Source organism: Grammomys surdaster, unplaced genomic scaffold (genome assembly GCF_004785775.1).
Source record: "Grammomys surdaster isolate TR1022 unplaced genomic scaffold, NIH_TR_1.0 332620, whole genome shotgun sequence".
Lineage (NCBI taxonomy): Eukaryota > Metazoa > Chordata > Mammalia > Rodentia > Muridae > Grammomys > Grammomys surdaster.
Window position 1 is genome coordinate 1 of NW_021627845.1, and position 15,279 is coordinate 15,279.

The following is a 15,279-nucleotide window of genomic DNA, read 5'->3' on the forward strand; positions in this document are numbered from 1 at the left end:
TGAATTTAGGAACCTAGTCTCCTAGTTTGCAGAAAGACACATGCAGAAGCTCACGAATATGAGCTGAGAAAGTTAACTTTCAAATTTGTTTTCTAAGCTAGACATATTTGGATCGATAATGTTATTTCAGTGTGAATTTTGCCTAAGGTTTTTAATCACAGAATTACCCTAAACACCTTTTCAAAATCTAGTTGACACCTCACATTTGTGCACATTCACCGGAAGCTGATAATTTAGTACATGTGACAAACGTGGAGTGATCAGATAAAAATAACTGCAATGTCCATTGTCTTACTTACTTGTCATGTCTCTAATTGGGACCCTCCAGTCCCTTCCACATATCCTGAAATAAATGGCAATTGTCTTAGATGACTCTGCTCTGACTCTAGCTTTGCTTCTTCCTTAAGATCCAGAATAATGTTGCTATTATCACACTAAAGTATTTCAGATTTTTTTTTCTGGTCAAAATTACATTAACTAAAGATTTTTACTCCAAATCTTATTTCTCTTTTCTCATATTCCCTATATTCCAAGGTAGGAATCATGCTTACTTGCGTTTCAGCTTTATGAATTAATGAATAAAAATCTATGCTTTTATTACATTTCTCCCCATTCATTTTCATGTTCAAAATGGGTGATTTTCTTTTATGAAACAAAGTTTTACTATGTGGCCAACAAGAATCTTTCTCCAACTTGCTATATACACCAAATTAGCATTAAATTCATTCTTTTTTTATCTCTGCCTCCAAAGTTCTGGGGTCATAGACATCCATCACTGCACATGTTTTGAAAACTCAGATTTAGAACTTGAATTACTCCAATCCAAGCCTAGAAGCAGATCCCCATAATCTCATTAACAGGAAGGCTGCTGATGAGTGTGAGCTCATGAGTGCATTACATGCTGATAATGCATGCCAAGCATGCATGATAATTATATGCCAAGCCAATCAAAAAATAAGTCAAAGAACAACAAAAACTGGGTTTCAATGGCCAGAATCACTCTGTGACTGTCTTTCATATTTGTATAACATACAGTGCATGTTGGATGATTGGGGAAGAAATTCTTATCAATGTGCAACTGTTTCCTCATCTTTTGTTTAAAGTAATATGTTGTGACTATGATTTCATTATTCATACTTTGCCAGATAATCACTATTCAAATTTCTGGGTGGAGAGAGCTAGTGAAGTACCAGGGTTGTGTGGGAGGGTCCTTGGCATTATTGTGATAGCCAGTTCTAAGTCTGGAGTTACTCAGTACCTGCCATCCAAGTACTTGCAGGACTCTGTATGTATATTTTGACCTTTATTTTTCTGCTCCTTAATGGGTACTCTAAACCAGTAATGCTCAAAGAATGTACAAGGGTTCACAAACCATGAGTTACGTATCCACAGTGGAATAAGGATGGACAATGAGTCACCATTGAGAAGCCTTTTGTATCAACCACCCACAATAATTTTATTCCTATTGGTGTCATACTAAATATGTTGGTCCTGGATTTTTTATGTCTTTTTATTTTTCTACTATTTTATTTTTATTACGTTGTACAGAAGTATTGATCAGCAAAAGATTGGAAAGTAAAAAATAAGGGGAAAAAGTAGCAAAATTTCTTCCTCCCCATGAATACTGTGAGAGGCAACAGTCTGACTACGACCATTGTGAAGTTTATGTCTTCAATATGTCTTTGACTTTTACCTTCTGGTTCTGTGACAGGCTTTCTCTAGAATATATAGTTCAATTTACAGCTTTGAACCGGAAAAATCTTACCTATTTTTTGTTTGTGCGTGCATGTGCATGTGCATACAGAGGATAAGGAGTAAGGATCTTATAAAACATCCCTTCTTATCTGGAGTGTGCCTGACTGGTAGTGTGTGTGCGTTAACTGCTAATTTAACATGTTTGATTCAAGAATTTTGCAAGAAATGTGGCAAAGAACTTTATACAGAGTGACAGTAAGTAGACGTGAGCTGATGAGCTAACTGTCTTTTTATTATCCTAGAACCGAGACAGATGTCTTCACTTAACTGGGTCTGAATACATGAAGGATTATTTAACACATCATCTTCCTCTCTTTTTAAACTTTTTATTGATTTTCTATGTATCTTCCTTCATGCCTCCAACCTCACTCATCCCCCATCCCTTTCCATTCACTCCTTCCCTCATAACCTCCCCCAGAAGAAAATAAAAAATAGAAATAAATAAAAATTAAAAAATAAAACTAAACAACAACAAGAACTAACTTTCATCATGGATGCTGAAGTGTGTCCCAGGGTGTCACACGTTTGTCCATATATCACAGGGTCACCTCTCAGATATCCTGTTGTTGTCTTGGGTCATGGAGATCCTGCAGCTTTGGATCTGTAGGACTGGCTCTTTCATGTGCTCCAGCAATTCATAGATGGGATAGGTTTTGGGTGGGCCAGCTCACCCTGGATCTAGGCCTGGGTGGTAGCTGAGTTGGTCAGCCTGCCAAATCTCCCATACCCATACTACCAAGGTAACCTTATCAGCACCATTCTGGCTAGTTCACCCAATGTTGCAGCCAGCAAGAAGCAGGGACAGCTCTCCACTCTCATGCCCTCAGGACCAACTCTACTGTGCTGCCCAGGTGAGGTATAGGCTGTTCTCCTGAGTTCTGCAGCCGGTGACAGGAAGAGCTGTAACCAGCTCTCCTACCCTCATAACCCTCAGGCCAGCTTTCCCTCCTGCCACAGGTGACAAGGGGTGAACTGGAGGGAGGGAATCTCTTCTGTGTCCACACCAACTCATGGCAGACTACTGGTGAGCCAGCTCCCCACCTAGGGACCTAAGAAATCAGCTTTATAACTACCTACTTTCTTCTTCTGATTTCTCTTAATACATATTAATGTTTCAAAATTGCTAATGCATTTAGTAATCATCTAATCATCTTTATTCCCAAATATCATAACATATATAGATCAGGGTTTTTTTTTCTATTTTTGTATAGATATTACAAATTTACTATCATTACTTATTTTGTGTAAATACAAAGTAACTACAATTTAGTTCAGATGAGCCTTCCCTCATGTGTGTGTCTGTATGTCTGTTTATGTATGTCTTTGTATTTTTAATGAAATATATGTCCATGATTTATTATACCGAAATAATTACTCTAGGATTCTAGTGATTTAATTATATGAACCGTACAAGTCAATGAAAAATAATTCAATTGTTTTCTTAAAACATTTCTTCATCCTTAAGACACTATTTGCAGGCCAATAAGATGGCTAAGTAGGTAAAAGCACTTATTGCTAAGGTTAATATTTTTCTCCCAAAATCCATGAGATAGATAGAAGGGGATAATAGACTGCACAGTTGTTCTTTGACTTTCATTTATAACCAAACCATGGCACATGTGTACAAATATACACAGACACACACACGCCCACACACACACACACACACACACAAACAGGTACACAGACACAAACACACACAAAGAAAGACAGACACACAAATACTAAAAAAGAATGTTAACAATTCTATTTGCTAAAATAAATTGGAATATCCCACAACAAATAAAATAACAAACTAATGAGATACTTTTGTTGAGCAAGGGATATAGGCTATCACGGTTTTCCCTTCATAGATGTTGCTCCTGTTATCACCGAGCGTGTAAGCTCCAGCTTCAAGGTGCAAGCAAGGCCACACTCTCAAGCTGACCTTGGACAATCTTTATCTTTGCTTGCAAAGCAGAGCTGCAGCCCTGGTCAGTTCTTTTAAAGAATGACTGCTGAAAGTGGGAGCTCATCAGAACTTGGCATCCTGATTTCCATATCAATACCCAGGCTCTTTTTATGATAAGGAACTGCAAATTAATGCTGGGGTCAGGGATCTGGACTCCCATAGAAATGTCCCCATAAGTCTTATTGACCTCAATCAATATTATGTAATATCAAAGTGTAAAAAAGTTAGTTAATGGCTTTTTTTGAAATGCTCCCAACTGAATTTGGGAAGATAAGGGGCAGGGAAGGATAGGCTGTATATAGGCAGTCAGAGAAAGTGAGGATTGAGAGCCAAAACATTTCTTTTATAATTCTAGACAGAAGGGAAAAACTCCCTGCTTTTTTCTTCAAAAACTTATTACAGATTCTGAATTTTAATTTTCTTATAATAATAGCACTAATTGAAGAAGAGACTAAAGAAAACCATTGAAAAATGGGCATGAGATACTTTCTCAAAAATACATATTATCATGCAACAAAAACAAGATTTAAGAATAAAGAAAATAGTCTCAAACACTAACTCTTTTAGATAGACTTTAATGAAGCAATGAGAGTGATCAGTAATGATCATACTATTTTTATGTAAATGGATGCTTATGTGCTTCTAAAAGAGTTGTGTTCTTCATTTCTTTTAAGTTTTTTTAAGTCCTGTTTTATTATTAATTCTTAGGAACAAGCCTCTGTCCATACTAGAAGAACCTCATCCATATTTCGATCTGCAGGTTAACCTGATATGTGAATTACAGAATGTGAATAAAAATCAACATGTTCTTGTAATTATTGTCTTACTATATCAAGATGTTCATCATTCACTTAAGACATAGTTATAAAACTACAACTACAAAGAAACGATTGATTCTCGGTCTTACAAGTGGCAGCTCAATGAGTCAGATCTCTGGTGGGGAATGAAGAGTTTATTTGGCTTACAGTTACAGGTTCCAGTCATCACTGTGGAGTATACAAGGCAATAGGAAACTGATGCAGCTAGTCATACCTACAGTCAAGAATCGAAAGAGAATAAATGCATGCATGCCTGTGCTCAGGGCACACAGTCTAGTACTCAAACCTAAAGAATGATACCATCTACTTTCAGGATAGGTCTTCTCACATCAATTAACTGATATGAGATTTTATTGTACACACTCAACTCCCCAAATAAAACATTTGTAATGTAAAACTGAGTTCAAAAGACAGAAAGATAAATCCACAATATATCAGAAATATAGTTAATATTGAAACCTAGATTTGAGTATTTCTATGAGTGCTGCAAGAGGATAAAGGAATAGTTGAATGGATAAGATGTATACTGACAATCCAAATTCATGCAACAGTATTATCTGTGGGGAAAAAAACAGTAGACTTCAGGGACCTGAAAAAGACCACTGGAACAATGAGCTTATGAGACACAACTGAGTATTTGAGTTAGAAAACAAACAAGAACTTCAGCCCAAGATTCTATTACTTTAAAATTGTGGGAGGGTATGCTTAGTAGTCAACTAGTAAATGAGAATGTAAAATAGCCTCTGAATGTAAAATAGCCTCTGTACTAGGAGAATTATGTCTTACTACCTGGGTTTTCAGTAGATTCCAAGTTGTGATAATCCCTATGAGGAAAGCACAGTTTTTAGATTGGACATATGCAGAATCTCTTATTTTAGTCTGAGATTTGACTTTATGATGATAAATTATGACACTGGCTTTCCTTTCATATTGTCAAATAACTGAGAAAGCACCTTGAACAGAAGATTGCCTTATTTGTGTTCATGTTTTCAAAGGTTTCAGTCTACAATCAATTGTCTGGTGGCATTGGGTGTAGTAGTGGCCACAGATGTGGAAAGGCTGTTCAACTCCTGGCAGACAAGAATCAGAGACAGGAAGGATCCAAGAACTTAAGAATGAGAAACACAAGGCCAATCGATCAATTCATTGATTCCAAGTTCAATGCAGGTCTTTGTGACATAGTCAAACCATAACATTAGATTTACCTTTATCTGTTGATCACAAAACACCTGCAACATCTAGCACCTCTCATTTTCGCAAGGCTCATTGCTAGGCATGCTAAGAGTTATCTATCCAATTGCAGCCGCAGCAGCAGCAGCAACAACAACAACAATAACATTTGGACCATCTTATTTCCTTTCTAGTGCCAGTGAAAGGAACTTAGAACTTCTCTTCTACCTGCTGAATACTGTATCACAATTTCACATTACTGCAACCCTGGAAAGGGTCCTGATGGCAGAAGTATCACAGGCAGTAGATATTTAGCTTTTCACCTCTTTGTAGAAAATTACTTCTCAAATTCATGCTTTATTGAATCAAATATATAAAAAAACCAAATGCAAAATTCTTTATAGTATAAATACAATTTAGAAATGCATTGTCATTTATCTGTTTTGTTTGGGACTTTCCCCTTTTTTTGATTAGCTTTTCTTTGATTTTTTTCAAATGCAATGAAAATCCTGTGTAAACAAGTTTTGTTGTATAATTTCTACTATGAAAAATATTAAAATGCAATGACATAAGAGAAAATAAGAAGGCTCATGGTGAGTTCTGAATTTATAATCAGAAATTATTGTAATAAAGAATATGTGAAGGAACCTCAAGTCACCAGTGAGGATAGGTGCTCTATTTTACTAAGGAGCAGGAGTTTTCTAAGAAAAAGTCAAAAGAGTTAGGATAGAAGGTTAATCAAGGGCAATTTCAAAGGCTAGCACAAATCTGTAAGATGTGTCAGGAAGACTAATGAATTATATCAAATTAAAGTCCAGAAAGAGCTGATGCTTGCAAGACATTGATAATGACCAACGAGAGGTTTTGGAAAAAGAAACTAAAGCTTTTCCAAGTATATTAAATTGTAAAAGGGCATTTCATCTCATCTACCAGGTACAATGTAAATGGGAACAAAAATGTTCATTTGCGTTTGCAGAATATGAGTGCTGTCCATCATTCTCTTTAACAATATTAATGCTTGTCCTTTACTGCAGCATAGATTTCCTCATCCTTCTGAATAGCTGGACTGTATGCCTGTACCTCCAGCTCTGACTAATTTGTACATATTTTATACCTTATTTTTTTCCTTGTATACAAATACATTCGGCTGTAAAAAGAAAAAAATATGATGCTTACAGAAAAAAAATGGTGACTGGAGAGCATCACCTTAAGCAAACTTAATCTTGTGCAGGCAAATATCCCATTTTCTTTCATATATAAAATCATGTATGTCTTTATAACATGATAAACATATGACATTAAAACTCTTTGAAGAGGGGAAGATATCCAACATGAAGGAGTGAGAAGAGGGTAGGAGAGAACAAAATGGGAACATGGTCAAAATACATGCTATACTTCTAGGAAAATGTCCTTATGCAACCCCGTCCCATGTACAATGAATACATACTAACAAAGAAAATGTCAAGCATACTGCATCCTTACTTGTTAGTGGAGAAAGTGTTTAGCTGGGCTATAACAAGTGACTTTATTATACTTCAATATTACTTAGCATCTTAATAGATGTATGTCCATTTATATATGTAAAAGTAAGTACAAGTAGATTTTCAGAGAAATATTACAAGATAATGGCTTGTTCTAATTCTCCTTTAAACATTTCCATCAACATTAAATTATGAATAATTGGCTTTTTCAAATACAGGAGTTAAAACAAAGTGTTAGGAAATATGTTAAGAGCTATAGTATTTAATAGCTTAGAGAGACAAATATGAGCCCACTTCTGTCATTTTATGACATATGGATATGAAATAAGAATATGAAGCACTGGTCTGCTCACTGATGATTATAAAAACATAACCAACTCCAAAAATGTTGAAGATTTGCTCTATGCCATTAAGTATCAATTATTTAGCTAATATTTCATTATTTTTTACATTTATTTACGTTTATGCATATTTTGCCCACCTGTACATCTGTGCACATGTATTCCTTGTACTCACAAGGTCCTGAAGAGAGTCAGGTCTCCTGGAACTGGAATTCCAGATGTTTGTGAGCCACTGGGAGTAGTGTAGTCACTGGGAGTCAAACATGGTCTTCTAGAGGAGCAATCAATGTTCTTCTGAGTCAAGCTCCGGAGATTTAAATCTTAAATACACAAGCATATCCATCTCCTTAATATAAAAATTTGTTTCTATCATTAATAAATGGTTAAATTATACATATGACAGTTTTTAATGTTCTTTATAATCCAGATTCAGTCAATCCTTTTGAGTGTATGACGATTTTATATACTTGTAAATTCAGAATTAAGTGAATATGACTCAGGTAAACAGTTGTAATGTATGGAGGATATTTAAGAGTCATTATAACTCATCAGGAAATTTACTTCATGTTTCAGACCTGTCAAGATGGTGATTATCAAAACAGATAAAAAAAATTACAAAGAGATCATAAAACTTGTGAATTCCTGTGGTAAGGAAATAGTTAAGTCCACTGTGGAAACCACCCATTGCCTGATTATGAAAACACACTTGTGCACGTGGGAATCAGCATCCACTGTACTGTTCCACATGACCCAGTAATCACACTCTTTGTATTTGTCCCAAATGGTGTAGAAATATGTGTCTACTCTATAATCTAAGGGAAGGGTTTGTAGAAACTTTATTGTTAACACTGAAAATGGATGAATGATCACCAGAGGTTAAGTGGGGAGAGGTTGAGGGTTGGGTGGTGCAGCACACCAGGATTTATTTTGAAGTAATATGTAGAAATACTGAACTCATACTTACCTGGCAGGGAAGATACCATGATCACAAAGGTGGTTTTCCCAAGGCGAGGCTTATCCATTGCACTCCGGATGTACTGACCCCTGCGATTTCCCCAAATGTGGGAAACTCGACTGCATAATTTGTGGTAGTGGTGGACTGTGTTCGTGCTCTCCCCTGTTTAAAAAAAAGAAATACTGAACTTCTTGCTTTATTTTTATCTAAGTGTAAAACATCTTTTAACTGAATAAAAATTCCAACTAGCAGATAACAAAAAATAATTGTCTTCGTATTAAATAGAATCTGGAGATTCTGAGTGAATTAATCAGACTTTTCACTGCTTTAACAAGTCTGGAAATATATGAAAGGAGGAAGAGGTGGTGTTGACTCTTGGTTTTGGGATTTCAGATCCTTGTTGGGGAAGAACAGAATGGAGCATCAAGCTCATGCCATGGTGGCAGGAAGCAGAGGCAGAGGGCCTGCTCTAATGGGTTCTCTGCTTTTCTTCGATTTCCTCTGGGTCCCTCAGCCTATCGGAGTTGTTATTCATATTTAAGAAGAGAGTATGTGGGCTCCCTAGTAGAATACTGATGAGCAAATGACCATATATTAAAAGAGAGTTTATTTGATTGCTTTCAGCGATGTGATTGGAGGAGTTCAACAATGGCTGGCTCTTGGAGCACAGAAATTGAGTAATCGCTTAGTCCACGAGGCATAAAGCCTGGAGAACTGATGCCCTTTAGTTCCACACTGGAAGCTCAAAGAAACTGGTTCCAAAAGTAATGAAAGAATCATCATCATCATCATCAGCAGCAGCAGCAGCAGCAGCAGCAGCAGCAGCAGCAGCAGCAGCAGCAGAGACATGGCCCAGTGAATTAACTAGGGAGAGTGAAGTTCAAAGGACAAAATAGTGTTTTATTTCTTTCCTATCCCTCTATCTAGGCTGCTGCCAGAAGGTACAAGAGTAAGGTTGGGTTTTTTCATATCAATGTCAATCAATACAATTATAAGACAACTTGCAAACTCAGACCAGCCCAATGTAGACAATCCCTCCCTGAAACTCTGTTCTCTGGTTATTCTTGATTATGTCAAGTTGGCAACAAATCTAAGCATTACAGAAGGTCTTTGTCTTCACAAATGCACCCACTGGGAAGTTTTATTTACCTCCTAGGTACCTCCTGGATTCAATCATGTTGATGGTCATGATTTACCATCCCAATGAGTCAATGTCTACATGAGATCCTTTGATGGATAGGCAGAACTTCAAGACTGAAGAGGTTAAGGAAAGAAACAAGTGACCAAAATCTGCCTTTCAGGGACACACTGGAAGCATGGCGAGACATCACATTTAATTTCTCATTTAAATTTTTACAAGGAGACTACATTGATATATGTATGGTGATATAATTAATATTTCACTTAACATCTTAATAACTAAAATTAAATCCAGAATTACAATTTACTCTGAAATTGTTTAAGAGTAAATTGTATAGACCAATTCATGTGGAAATTTTTCTATGGGTATTAATAGAAATGATAAGCCATATTATTAGTTCATGGCGTGCTAAAAATTTAACAGGAAGCTGTGGAGGCACATTCAAAAAACTCTAGGTTTCAAACTAAGGGTCCTGCCTTATACACAGTCTTCAGATCTCTGATTTGATGTGTCCTTAGCTTGTCCCATTTGGAAGGGTTTGCAGCCCACTAAACTTTATTCTCTGCTACCTCTATGCTATACAGCATGCTGCCTTTTACATACAGCTTACACTCTGAGCAGCCAAATCCTTATGGACGTTTTTCTGTTAAATAAAATGTAGAATAGAACATGGCAACAGCCCTGGCCATCTGTCTCCTGGTCAAGCGGCCAAGCCAAGGTTCCTCAGGACACTTGTTATTCATGCTATTACTATCACTAAAAACAATGCTAACAAGTAAACTATTAATAAATTCCTAAAGCTGATATCACTGAATTTATTGCTATTCACAGACAAGTACAAATTTGACAAAGGGACAATAATGCATATCTGTGAATAAAGAACTCTAGAGAATGTTCTAGAAAAGATAAAATCAATAGCTATATTATCTGGAGGGTACTTTATTTATTTATTTATTTATTTATTTATTTATTTATTTATATCTGTGTTTGTGATACATGTGTGCATGTGTGTGCATCCAGGTGCAGTTACATGTATATGGAGGTCAAAGGTTGGCATTGGCATCTTCCTCAGTCACACTCTGCCTTATTTTATTGATATAGAGTCTCTCACTAAACCTGGAGCTCATGCAGTTGGCTAGACTAGATGGCCAATCAGACCCCAGGATCTGCCTGTCTCTACTATCTCAGTACTAGAGATAGTAATAATTTCACACACAGGTACTGGGAATTGAATTAACTCAGATCCTCATGCTTGCTAGACAAGCATCTCCAAACCCAAGTTCCTTATTTTTATCTGCATGAAAACAGAACAGAATTCCTGGTAAGGCATGCCACAGATAGAAATATAGGTATAACTCTCAGTGAATACTGTTTGAAATAATAACTAACTATGCCTTGGATAGAAGACTCTCATTTGTCATAAATGTGTTTAAAGAATAAGAGATCAATTTATAACTATCTTTTAATTAAATTATCCAGATAGATAGATAAATAGATAATAGAAAACATTCTAATCACACATCCCTTCACCTTACCTTATCCTCCTCTACTTGTCCCACAATCCAGTCTTTCACCAATCAAGTTTCTATCTCTTTTCTGTCTTTTTGTTTATTTTAGTTTCTACTTTGTGGGCCATTAGGTTTATCCAAGACCACTTCTCTAAATGAAGCTGTTACACTACCTCTTAAAACATGGATAATTCACCAGTGGTTGCATCACTAAAGAAAATGAATTCTTCCCTAGAAGTCCTGATTATTACTGTTAACTCCCTTGGGTGGAGTGGGTGGTCCCATGAATGCCTCCCAGTAATTTTAAGCAGATAATATTAAATGTTTCACTCCTCTACACACCATAAATATTAGATGCTAACAATCATAGTTACTATTAAAGTACTGCAACATATAATAATAGGGTTTGATAGTTTTTTTATCTAGGCTCAGAAATATTTATTGATAAATTACAATGTATAACTCTCCAATTGAGTTAGAAACTTCTTTGTATTTCCATATTTTAAGTATTTGCTCAATGATTATCTTGATGTAGAATTAGGATTCAATTTCAGAAAAGTTAATCAGTGATCAGTTTTATGTCTAGTTACTAAGCTGTCTTACAGATTTATCTAAATTTGATTGTGTGGGAAGATGGGATGTGTGTGTTTGTGTGTGTGTGTGTGTGTGTGTAGACATAAATATGGTCTGGGGAAATAAGACTTCAAATGGTCTGGGGGAAGAAAGCACCCAAACAGAAGGCATTTCCAATAACATGAAGCTGCAAAGCAGTTCATTTCACCTTTAATTGTAATTTTTCAATAAGCAACTTGTAAACTCGACTATATTGTGAAACACAGACAACATATAGATCATACTAACAAGATAAACAATGCCAAGTAAAATCTACTTAGAGTAATGCCAACTATAGACAGAGAGAAAAATATGTCAATTTCAAATTAAAATTAGATTTCTCTAGATAGAGTCTATTAAAACTGACCAAGACAAAATGGATTTTTAAAAATACAAAATAGCATGTATTGGATCATTTGCAGTGGAAACTCTCATTTCAAGTAAAAAAGAAAGTATTTGTAGCTTTAAGATCACCCATTTAACTTAAATTATTTCCTACAGGCCTCAAAAGAAATAATGGATGAAGAGGTTCTTCATTTCAAGGTCATTTTTAAAAGTAACAAACACTTAACATCTTTTAAAACTATTTTCTTTTGGACCCATAAAATAATAACCTGTGAATAAGAAAAATAAACCCATTCACATAAAAATAATTGTTATCTCTGTGAGACACTTTGCTGAGTGTAGCTGTGTCTTCTATCATACCCTTCCACTATATTATTAATCCAGTATTTATTTTGTCTTATTTTATATAGTCCCGTTAAGTTATTTTCCTTGGGTTTATCCAAATTTATAAAAAAAAAAAAAAAACCTTAAAGAGCTACCAGAGATGAAGTATCTGTCTTTGAGCTATGTATCACATATACCACTATTAAGAACGTAAGATGTAAAAAGTGAACATAAGATGCTCTTTGTTTTTATTTTGCTAAAATCAATACTTTTGGAAACAGAAAAAAACCAGTATTCTTTAAGTAAGTTATTAAATTTTTAGTGTTTTGGAGGCCTTAATAACACATCAATTCCACTTCATTCTTTGTACCTAGAGTCTTGCAATCACTTTGCTCATGGTTTATTACTATGTTGGTGCAATAATTAAATATTTCTTCAAGTTTTTCTATACAAATAATCTTCCATTCTCCCCTAATGAGAAAATTAAGCATGTATCTTCCTGTTTCTCTGGGCTTGAAAATTAATTTAAAAGACAATGTTCTACCAATAATATTTTATTTAATGATTTTGACCTAACTCAAAAATTGGGTGTAAAATTAATGCAACAGATGTGGAATCTTAATTTTTATCTCCTCATCTGCATTTGGTGTTTTACATGTCTAGATTTTCGTGGATATCAAATTTATAATAGAACATCCAATCTTCAGTTATTCATTACAAAATTAAAAGTCCAGCATTTTTTCAGTGTGTGTATGTGTGTGTGTGTGTGTGTGTGTGTGTATGCATGTACCATAGTGCATACATTAAGGTTATGGGACAGTTTTGAAACTCAGCTCTCCGAGGATTCACAGACCTAAACATAGCTCTTTAGAATTAACAACAAGTTTCTTTACATGCTGAGTCATCTCCCTGGCCCTTATTTCTTTACAGTGTTACTGTTAACAATTTTAGAAGTATTTTAGTATGCAAAACATAGACTGAAATAAATAAATTATTACAATTGAATCTCATTCCATATGTGTCTTTAGTGAAAAAAAATATTAGGTAGGAATGAAAGAAATGAAGAAGACATGTTGTTGTGAGGTCACTCTTCTTTCAAGTAATTTCTAATAAACAAACAAACAAACAAACAAAAAACCATGTCTATCATTTTCCTTTGGGAAGAAACTCAGAAGCTAATTCCAAAAATTAAGGTCCTAGATATATGCTCTATTGAGTACATAGTTTGTGATTCTGGTCATTTTTAAGGGGAAAATCAGCACTTTGCAAAGCAACTATAAAATTCAGTGGTTGACAGACAGCACGACAAAATAACTGCCTCCTTGTTTACCATTCCAACCACTACCACTCTGTCACACAACATTATGTTCCAAAACCTACAACTGAGCAAAAGCTGATTTTCTTACAGGTATGGAAATTCATCAGATATATGGAACTATTAACCCGTTGTCTCTCGCTCCCTTCTAATAGAAAATCTTCAGACTCAAACTCCATAGGAAGACTTATTAGCCCTTCAAAATCTGAAGCATGCTAACTCGTCCAAAATGATCTTACAATTCCAGAACTCAATGATATACTTTTGTCTTTCTATAGAAACCCTTTCTGCTTTCTATATTCCCTTCTATCCCTTACTACATTGGAGAGGTAACTTCTGCAGGCAACTTTACTTGACAAGTTACTCTACCTCACTGCTATCAATACCCACTAACTGTGATCATGAAACTAATGCTGAAGAGTCTATGGCCCAATTCAAATAAAGTAGTCATAGTAGAGATCAGTACAATAATCAATTTTGATGAGAAGGATTGGCTATAAGAAACTTTACCTGACTTGGAGCAGAGAGGTGGTTCAGCAGCTAAGAGTACTTACTGATTCTGCAAAGGAGATAGGTTCACAGTGCACCTTACAACAGCCTGTAACTGAATGTACATGGGTTTCAATGAAATTTTCTGGCTTCTGCATGAATGTGATGCAAATAAACTCGATACAAAACACACAGAAGGAAAATAAATGAATCCTTAGAGAACAAGATTAAAAAATTGACCTCACTCATGGTATTTGCTATTTTTCCTTTGATTTTGGCTCACAGTCAAAACCTTGAGTCCATATTGGAGACAATGTGAGAGCAGGGGCTTGAGGCATCTGGTTTTGGTTAATCTATAATCAAGAAGCAGAGGGCAATGAAGGATATAGCTCAATTCACTTTTTCCTTATTCATTTCATATCTCAGCCTAATGGTGGTATGTATGACTGGGAGACCGGGGCTTCCCACCTCAATTAACTCAATCATGAAATTACTCCACAAGCATAGTCAGAGGGTTATCTCATAGATAATCCAAATATCCTGTAAGACAAATGGCATCAACCATCACATCTAACTAACAAGCTCAGTACTCACAATGATGATATTAAATGTTGCCAAAAATAACCATGGGATAAAAGAGAATAAGATTACAAATTATTCAAATTTTCCTATGTGACATATAGCATAATGTCTAGGAATATTCATTAGGAACCAAACCATGGGAATAAACCTGTGAAGAATAGGCAGACCCAGACACCATGTCCATTGCAGGAGAGTCAAACATATCTTAGGTAGCATCAATGATCTATAAGTTTTTCTCATTTCCATGGAGTAGTTGAAAACAGGAAGCTAAAAGGCTGACCATGTTTTCAGGTCGCAAATCTGGACTTTCTGTCAAGTGTACAAGTGTACATTTGATTCTAATAGCAGTTTTGGGAACTGAAAAGGTACACAGCCAACAGCAACAGTAAAAACCTACAGTCAGCAGCCCGTCTGGTGGTCCATGCTAAAGTAGAGAGGAAGATGAATTGCAGACAAAGAGAGCAAAGTAGTACATGACCCAGAGGTTACCAA

General features: G+C 35.6%; 1 non-coding gene across 1 annotated transcript; it reads left to right on the forward strand.

Annotated features, from left to right (window-relative positions):
• The first annotated feature begins 8,472 nt into the window (after window positions 1-8,472).
• On the forward strand, window positions 8,473-8,636 carry LOC114616587. Its single transcript, XR_003710667.1, has one exon. It is a non-coding gene; the product is annotated as a U1 spliceosomal RNA (small nuclear RNA).
• The last annotated feature ends 6,643 nt before the right edge of the window (window positions 8,637-15,279 follow it).